We start from the raw sequence: 7,886 nt of genomic DNA, 5'->3' as shown, positions 1-7,886 counted from the left end.
CTGATATGAAGTCTCCGCTCCCCGTGCCCATGATATTGGTATCATTTTTTCTGAAAACAGTGCTTTTCGATATGAAAGTATTCACCGGCACTCCTGGTTTCTGGTTCTAACTTCCTTCCAATCTCTTTTTCATTTCCTTTCGTTGCCAGCGTGGGAATAATACCATTTATTTTCCTACCCCTTCTCTCCATCCCCATTTAGAAGAGAGGGAAAGCTTTGGTGGTAGGTTTTCCCATCCGGCCATCTTATGGATTTTTCCCTTGGAGTAAAGAGTTAAGGCTCCCAGTTCTCTCCAAGCGGACTTGCTGATAGGAAAAAAAAAAAAAAGCCAGCTCCAGCTGCCGAGGACCGGCCGGCTGCCGGGGGAACAAAGCCCAGGCGAGGCCGGGAGAGCTCATCCGAGTGCCCTCCGTCTGCTGATCTCTGGGAACTTCAGCGTCCTGGCTATTTTTACGTTATCTGATTTTCAAAGTTTTATGTGCTTTCCAACTGATAACCTAAAATTGAAATATTATCCCCGTTCATAAATTTTCTCAGCCTCTGTTTTACAAAGTTTAATTTATTTCCTCCTTGTTGGATTTGTTTGGGTGAGATGGAGAAAGAAGATTTTCTTTTTCCACTTTATTTTGCGTGGTATTTCCCTCAGCTTTCTGCTTTTGGCGTTTCGCTGACGGAAAGCCTTGCTAGGTCTGCGCTTCCCCTTAATTTCCCAGCCCGGCTGTTTTTATCTGTAACATGAAATGAGAATAAAGAGAAATTAATTAGTAAAGTGGTTTTTTTTTTTTTTGCCCTAAAAAACAATTCTCTTTTTTATTTTTTATTTTTTAACTTCAGACAGCTGATCCTCATTTTGGAACTCTGAAATCCCAACAATGTTTACAATTACTTAATGCATATTGCCTTAAAGCTGTGTGCAGATGAAGTTTCTGAAGTTCGGTGGGTCTCCTTGAAACTAGTAAGGAATCATGGCTTTTTAAAAATTTGTTTGTGATTTTTAGAAATAGGAATATTTCTCTTTTTCCATTTTAACTCCTGTGCTTTCTGGGGTTGATTTTTCAGTATACCTAGGAACCAGCTTTGAAATTTGAAATTAGGAACTGCATTATAGTTCTATCAGCATGGAAGAGAGCTTATGCTCTGTGCCTCAGTGATAGAAACTGTGGATAAATCACTCTATCTATGAAACCCTGTGGACGATGGCTTCGTGTTTTTTAAACACAGATGGGGCTCATTCTGCAGTATGGTTTTGTAGAAGAGTCGTTAGCAAGCAAAAGCTCTGTCATAGAGAAAAGACCGATCCTGTTTCTTCTTTGGCCTTATACCAGCTGACTCCTGGGGGGAGCGAATCTCACTGGAAAATACTGATTTCCTAAGGTACCCTAATGGTATTAAAATTTTACAAAAAAGGGCATATTCCGAAAGTTAATCATTTAGTTATTAGGCAAGGGAACATTTTCTAAAATCTGGCATCTTAAGATTAACAATGGCGTTTTCTAATGCTAGTTCTTTTCCGAATTGCATTTCATCAAGGGTTCTTACAAATGTGAGGATGTGTGCGTAGCCGTATGTTGACACATCTTTTTCCTCTGGCTTCTAATGATCACCGTGACAAAAATTACCCTCTCCCATGCTTGTAAGTTCATTTTAAGGTGCATAAAAATGTCTAGTTTCCATGGTGGCAGCATTTTAAATATGCTCTTCTGATATTTGTTGCAGGTCGTGGCCATTCTGCAGAAGCTCTGTTCACACAGTGAGAACGCGCTGGGCTTTGCTTTCATCAGCGAGGGCTTCAGAAGGTCGGGCACCGGGCTAAGTGGGTTGGAAGGCAAGCTTTCGCTTTCATTTGTCAGGTTAGCCTGGCCGGGGGGGGTCGGGAGGGGGGTCTCCCCGGGCTTATCTTCTGTTGCCATGGGCTGATACCAGATGCATCAGACCTAGGATAACGGCCAGGCATCTGGGGATCAGCGGACCGAACCCCTTGATCTCCACGGGAGACGGTGGCCAACCCCGTTCGGCGGAGTGCTTTGCCCGGGCTCACCGAGCCCGTCTGTGCCTTCGTGTTCAAGGCGCTGCCCGAATGCCTGCCGCGTGCCAGGCATGTTCTCAAGGGTGTATCTGCTCCTGCTCTCCGGCACTTTCCCTGCGGCGAGGTGAGGGCCAGGCCCTCAGCCCTGCCCAGCCCTGTCCGGGGCGCTGTCCATCACCGCACCTGCCCTTAGCCCGCCGCCTCGGAGGGAGGCCGGGGTGAAGAACCAGGCAGTGAGTTGGGGCAGAGCCCATCTCTCTGCAGCGCGGAGCACGTCGGCCTGCCCGGCTCCTGGCCACCCTCCCTACTCAGTGTCCTGGAAACGGCGAAGGTTTGGCAGGGGCTGAGGGCTGCCATTTCTTGAGCGCTTGTGCGCGCCGCGTGCCTGCTCAGACATACATCTGATCCCAGTGTAAGCGCTTCCGTGTGTTAAGCACCTCACACCTGGGTACTCTCAGACCTTGTTTTTTTTAATTAATGGGGAAGCATTGAAGCCCAGAGAGGTTAAGTAACTCAGTCAAGATTGCACAGGAAGCATAAAGCTGTGATTTTTTTCCCTGCTAACATGTTATGTCAAACGTTTTAACTATTCCCCACACACCTGTTCAAGCATGTGCAAAGGTGGAGGGGAGTGGGGACAGCCTGGCTCTCCATGACCCCCTCGCCCAGCTTTGTCAGGGTTACAGTTGAGCTGTGATTGGATGCTAGCTCATCCAAACCCCAAAGCCCCCTTTCTCTCCCCAACACCCCCTTCCCCCACTGAAGGACTCACCAGGGCCCCCTGTTGGGCTGGAGGGGCAGCACGCGGTACTTTGGGGGCCAACTTGACCCTGTGCTGTAGGGGGCGGATTTAAGTGCCAAACTCACAGACCGCAGGCCTGACGCCGCAGACTTCTGCAAAGAAGAAGTCAATGCCCTGAGTCATTTTGTGGACAAGGGGCAAATAAGATACCTTCGCTTTTATGTTTTAGTTCTTTTTTTTTTTTAATTAAAAAAAAATTTTTTTTAAATTTATTTTTGAGAGAGAGAGACAGTGTGAGCAGGGGAGGGTCAGAGAGAGAGGGAGACACAGAATCGGAAGACATTCTCCAGGCTCTGAGCTGTCAGCACAGAGCCCGACGCGGGGCTCGAACCTACGAACCGTGAGATCATGACCTGAGCTGAAGTCAGACGCTCAACCGACTGAGCCACCCAGGCACCCCTATGTTTTAGTTCTCTATCTGAGATGGAGAAAAATCCATGAGGAGACAAAAGGAAGGAACACCCAACTAATTTTGTTCAAGAAAAATCAATGTGTATTTGCTTTCACGAATTAATTATTAAAGATTTAGAAAACCCACAGAAAGGCCGACAAAAGGCAAGGGTCATCTGATGGCCGTCTCAGTGCCGCTCCGGGGACGGACCCTAGCCTGGGGGTCGGTGAGGGCTCACGTCGCAGATGGGATGACTGACCTCACACACGGCCTCCCGCTTCATAAATAGCAGCTGTTGCCCCCTAGCGGGAAGTTCTGCGGGACTTAGAATCCAGGCGCCCGGCTTGGAATCCGGAGACCTTTGGGCGTCACCGCTTTGGACCAGAGTTTCCTCACCCGTAAAACTAGACCGGTGCTGATTTGCGTGGCCGGCTCCGAGGGATAACTGAGGGCTTGCACAGGGGACTCTGTACACAGGCCCTGGCCATGCCCCCAGAGCCAGTTCCCAGAGGGCCCCGCCCGGGTCACAGGCGGTTTGGGCCGCCACCAGGCTGGCGTGGTCCCTGCCCTCCAAGCCTGAGATCTGCTGAGGCTCAGAGGGGAGGCTTCTTACCTTCGGAGGTGGGGGCTTTGCTGCATTCTTTACAAAAGCGATCTGCCTCCTCCCCCCCACTTCCCCGTTATCCAGATGAGGAAACTGAGGCTCAGAGAGGCGAAGCCACATACTCAAGGCCATGAAGCTAGTAAGTGCCCAAGTTAGGCTTTGCAGCTCGGCCTGGCTGACCCAAATTTGTTTTTTTCACCAAATTTGATACCACCTGCAACCCAGTGCTTGGTAAGGAGTTGTAAATTGTTAACTGTGTTTCTAACCAAATTCAGTGGTTGAGATTTTAGAATTCAGACACACACACACACATACACACACGCGCACGCACACACACGCCCCTCAGACCAGCGGACCCCGAAATTACTTCTTGGGAGTGACGGAAGTGTGTGTTTTTAGAAAAAGCCCTGCTGTCGCTCTGGAGAAGCACCAGCTCCAGGCCCTGGTCTCCTTCTGTCGCAGGCGGTGGTGGGTGAGGGGCGCGTCCCCAGGGCCAGACTGTCAGACACTTACCTCCCCGGTCTGGGGAGCCGTGGTCAGGTCCTGGGCCCAGCGGGAGGGTGTCGCTGGCCCGAGCTCTGCGCAGACGCCTTGGGAGAGGGGACGCCGACCGCTTTTCCGAACTCACACGTTTTAAGACCTTCGTCTGGCGGCAGCTCCGTTTCCTCTTGAGGACACTGCGCAGATTGCGTGATAGCGAGCCTCAGACTTCTATACAAATTGACACGTTCATGTTAACTGTTAGGCAGAGTAGTTGGTTGTTTCTGAATGAATGTGGTTCCGCTCCCACATTTAAGGGGTGGGACACCCCGTCGCGGGGTCCTGGACGTGAAGGTGGAGGCAGGACGCAGACCTTGTGACAGGGAGCGAAGGCAAGCCTCCGTGATGCTGGGGTCTCGAGGGTATTGTTTTGTAGTCAGAAGAATGTCTCGCGCGGCCTGGACGGGACTCCGCGGAAGACCGCGTCCTCCAGTGGCGCGCTCCCCTCTGTACCGGGTGGAGCGGAGCGTCTCCAGCCCTGCCCCCCCAGCATGCCTGCCTCACCCCTCCCTCCCACACCCCACCCCGCCGTACCCCGCACGCCGTCAGTTCTTTTCTCGTGGAGGGAAGAAGAGAGGACACTGAACATTTCCGAACTACAACTTTAAAAATACACATACCTGCCCGTTCTTGGGAGTCCATCCTTGACATTTAAGAGTTACTCTTTGACGGAAGCAATCATTTTGTCATTGTGAAGGCCTCATGTGTAGGATTGTTCTGGGGAAAATGACTTGCTGTCCTGAGGTGTGGTTTAAGAAAAACCCAAAACTAGCACAATTCATGGCACACGTGACCCAAACTGTTTTCTCTCTTTGGCGTATATGAGAAATGCCAGTAACCCTCATCTTCAAGTCGTTGAAGAGACCATCCTAGCTCTGCAGTCCGACCCAGACCCGGATGTGTCCTTTTTTGCCATCCTCCGACCGAAGCGACCGAGTATTGCAGACAACCACGTGCTAGGGGAACAGAACTGAAGCCTCTGCGATTGCGCTCGCACTGGTCACTTCGCAGGCGACACCGACTGCTCACCCCAGCCTCTCCGGGCTCTGATGGTGTCACACCTTCCAAGGGAGGAAAGCTTCCTGAAACTTTGAGGGTGGGCACTCAGATGGCCGCTCTCCCTTCCGGTGTCACAGGGACTGCACCTGGGCCGGGCCCCCCCGCTTCTGCGCCCCTCCCCGCCTGATCGGGAAGTCTGGGACCAGGCGGTGGGACCAGGCGGTGGGACCAGGCAGCTGGCTGGGTGTGGGGGCCTCCGGAACATCAGATTGCCCTCTGTGTGGCAGTATGTTAGTTAAAGCCCCCCTGTGGCCCCAAATAGTTTATTAGAAGTTTTTAAGTCTTTACTAAATATGCGCATGTGGCTTCCTGTATGTTTTTCTACAAAACATAGTTTATGGTATCACGTTTTATTTTTAACTGAAATAATGTACATATGTAAGTAGCTCTTGACAGGAAGAAAATATATTGGTGTAATATTAGCCTCCTATCAGTGAACAGAACAAATACATCATTTAAATTTATGCTGCACTTTGAGTTGCTGCAAATAGAGCCCAATTTGTTTACTTTTGAAAAATGTGATAGTTCAGGAAATCTACTGAAGAATGATTTATGGCAGTCTTTCTAATATTGTACTTTTGTATAAACTGTACTTGGAACTTTTCCTCAGGCACTTACCCCTCCCCTTCTCATCGGAACTGTATCGCCCTGGCCTCTGACAGACACGTAAAGTAGAAAGATTTTTCATTCTTACAGGGATTCATTATCATACATTTGAGAGACAGAAATTGATCCTTCGGGTGCATGGATATCGACTTTGTATCTAATGATCTAGGATCTTAACAGAATGTCACAGAACACAGGACCCCACAGATCTGATCAGTTCATCTACTTACTTGCCAGGGGGTTGGGGGGTTACGTCACGATACCCTTCAAATTGACCTAAGTACGCAGAACTTGGATTTCATGTTTTTAAAATTTAGACTCAGAGAAAGACGCTTGAACGGGGTTTTCATTAATAATTTAAGATCCTACAGATGTTTGACTAACTTCTGTAGAATGCGTGTGTTCATTTCCTTTTTCTCATTTCTATCTTTATCTTCTCAAAAGGAGGCCTGGCAGGAAGGAAGAGAGGCCTACTTGGGGTTCAAGGCCGAGCGAGCTGCAAAGGGCACATCGCGATTGCCAGTCTTTCCTTGGATCTTTCTTGTCCGTCTTATCTTTTCTTTCTCCCTCTTTTTAAAAATAAAATCTCTGGAGCTATATATTGAATTTCCTGGAATACAGGATGTTCTCCCCTCCCCCAAATTCCACTGAGCTGATCCTTTAAAAAGAAAGGAAGGAATCGATACCGTGCCAAAGAAAATAAGGTACATGTGTGAGAATTTCATATTGTAACCCAGGGTAGCATTTTGGCAACTTCAGCAAAGACTGAGCCAATAAACGGGAGGCTACATATTAGAGACGGGAAAAAAATCAGGCTATCTTGTGTTCAAAACTTGCCTCAAGGAAATATATGGAGATAATTGTCTTGCTTTAGTAACAAACCATTTTTGATTCTTTTAATGTCTAGAAATTGAGGTTGTCGTATTGTTAAAATCTGTTGATCTAGCAGCAAGGAGAATTATTCAACTGGAACCTTGTGTTCTGTGCAGTGCTTCATTTTCCACTAAGGAGACAAGAATTCCCCTGCGTTTGTGTTGTGATGCGTAGCATCTGCGTCCTGAATCCAATGTGCGTGTAGCGACCCTCCGGTAAATAATCCAACCTTGAAACCTTTCCATTTATACACTAGAGATCATCGATAATAAGAATGCCTTTCCAGTGCAAAGAGATTGTTTTTTCAAGACTATTTTATTCTCGGCCGAGAGTGTGCCTAAGTGTCATCCGCTCCTTTGTAACCACGGAGGCTTTTTCTAAGATGGGGCAGCCTCGCCTTGCTCCGCGGGGCCCACCCGCCGCCTCGCTCTTGACGCAGGCGCTGTTCCCAGGCGCGGGGTACTGAGTGTGCGTGGTTCGAGCACCTCCCGTCAGCTTCCTGTGAGCACTCGGCCTCCTCTCGGGCCGGTTAATGGAAAAGCACAAGATGGTTTTCTCGCAGACGGAGCTCCTTAGAAAGGTGTCTTCACAATGGAACCGCCTCCGCTTCCCGGGGACCAGGCGTCGCCCCCTCGTTAAGGGTCGTTATCGGCACCTGTCTCCCAGAATTGGGGGGCATTTGGGGCCCCCGCTCCGCCCAGGGAGTGGGAAGGGCGCCCCTCAACGCCGTGCTGGCGGGTCCATCCGTGCTCGGGGGCAGGGTTTTGAAGCATGACCGAGCTGCACCTGACAGCTGTCGGGAGACGATGCACACGATGAGGACTTGGGGCGCGGTTCACCCCAGCTGGTACCCCGAGTCCTACAAGGGCTGTACTTTAACCGGACAGCGGCCTGGCGAAAGGAACCGACCTGAAGGGCCGGGCCTGGGGGCGGCGCCCGCTCGGGTCTCCGCGGGTCTGCGCTGCGGGGCTGGGGGCAGCGGGTG

The 7,886-nt window shown here is 50.0% G+C and overlaps 1 protein-coding gene across 1 annotated transcript in view; it reads left to right on the top strand.

Annotated features, from left to right (window-relative positions):
- Window positions 1-7,886, top strand: part of ANKRD60 (ankyrin repeat domain 60) — a 25,732-nt gene that overhangs the window by 7,980 nt on the left and 9,866 nt on the right. The gene's annotated exons all lie outside the window — the stretch shown is intronic.

This window comes from Suricata suricatta, chromosome 12, assembly GCF_006229205.1.
Source record: "Suricata suricatta isolate VVHF042 chromosome 12, meerkat_22Aug2017_6uvM2_HiC, whole genome shotgun sequence".
Lineage (NCBI taxonomy): Eukaryota > Metazoa > Chordata > Mammalia > Carnivora > Herpestidae > Suricata > Suricata suricatta.
Note: the sequence above shows the minus strand (reverse complement) of the source record. Positions and strands in the feature narration are given on the sequence as shown.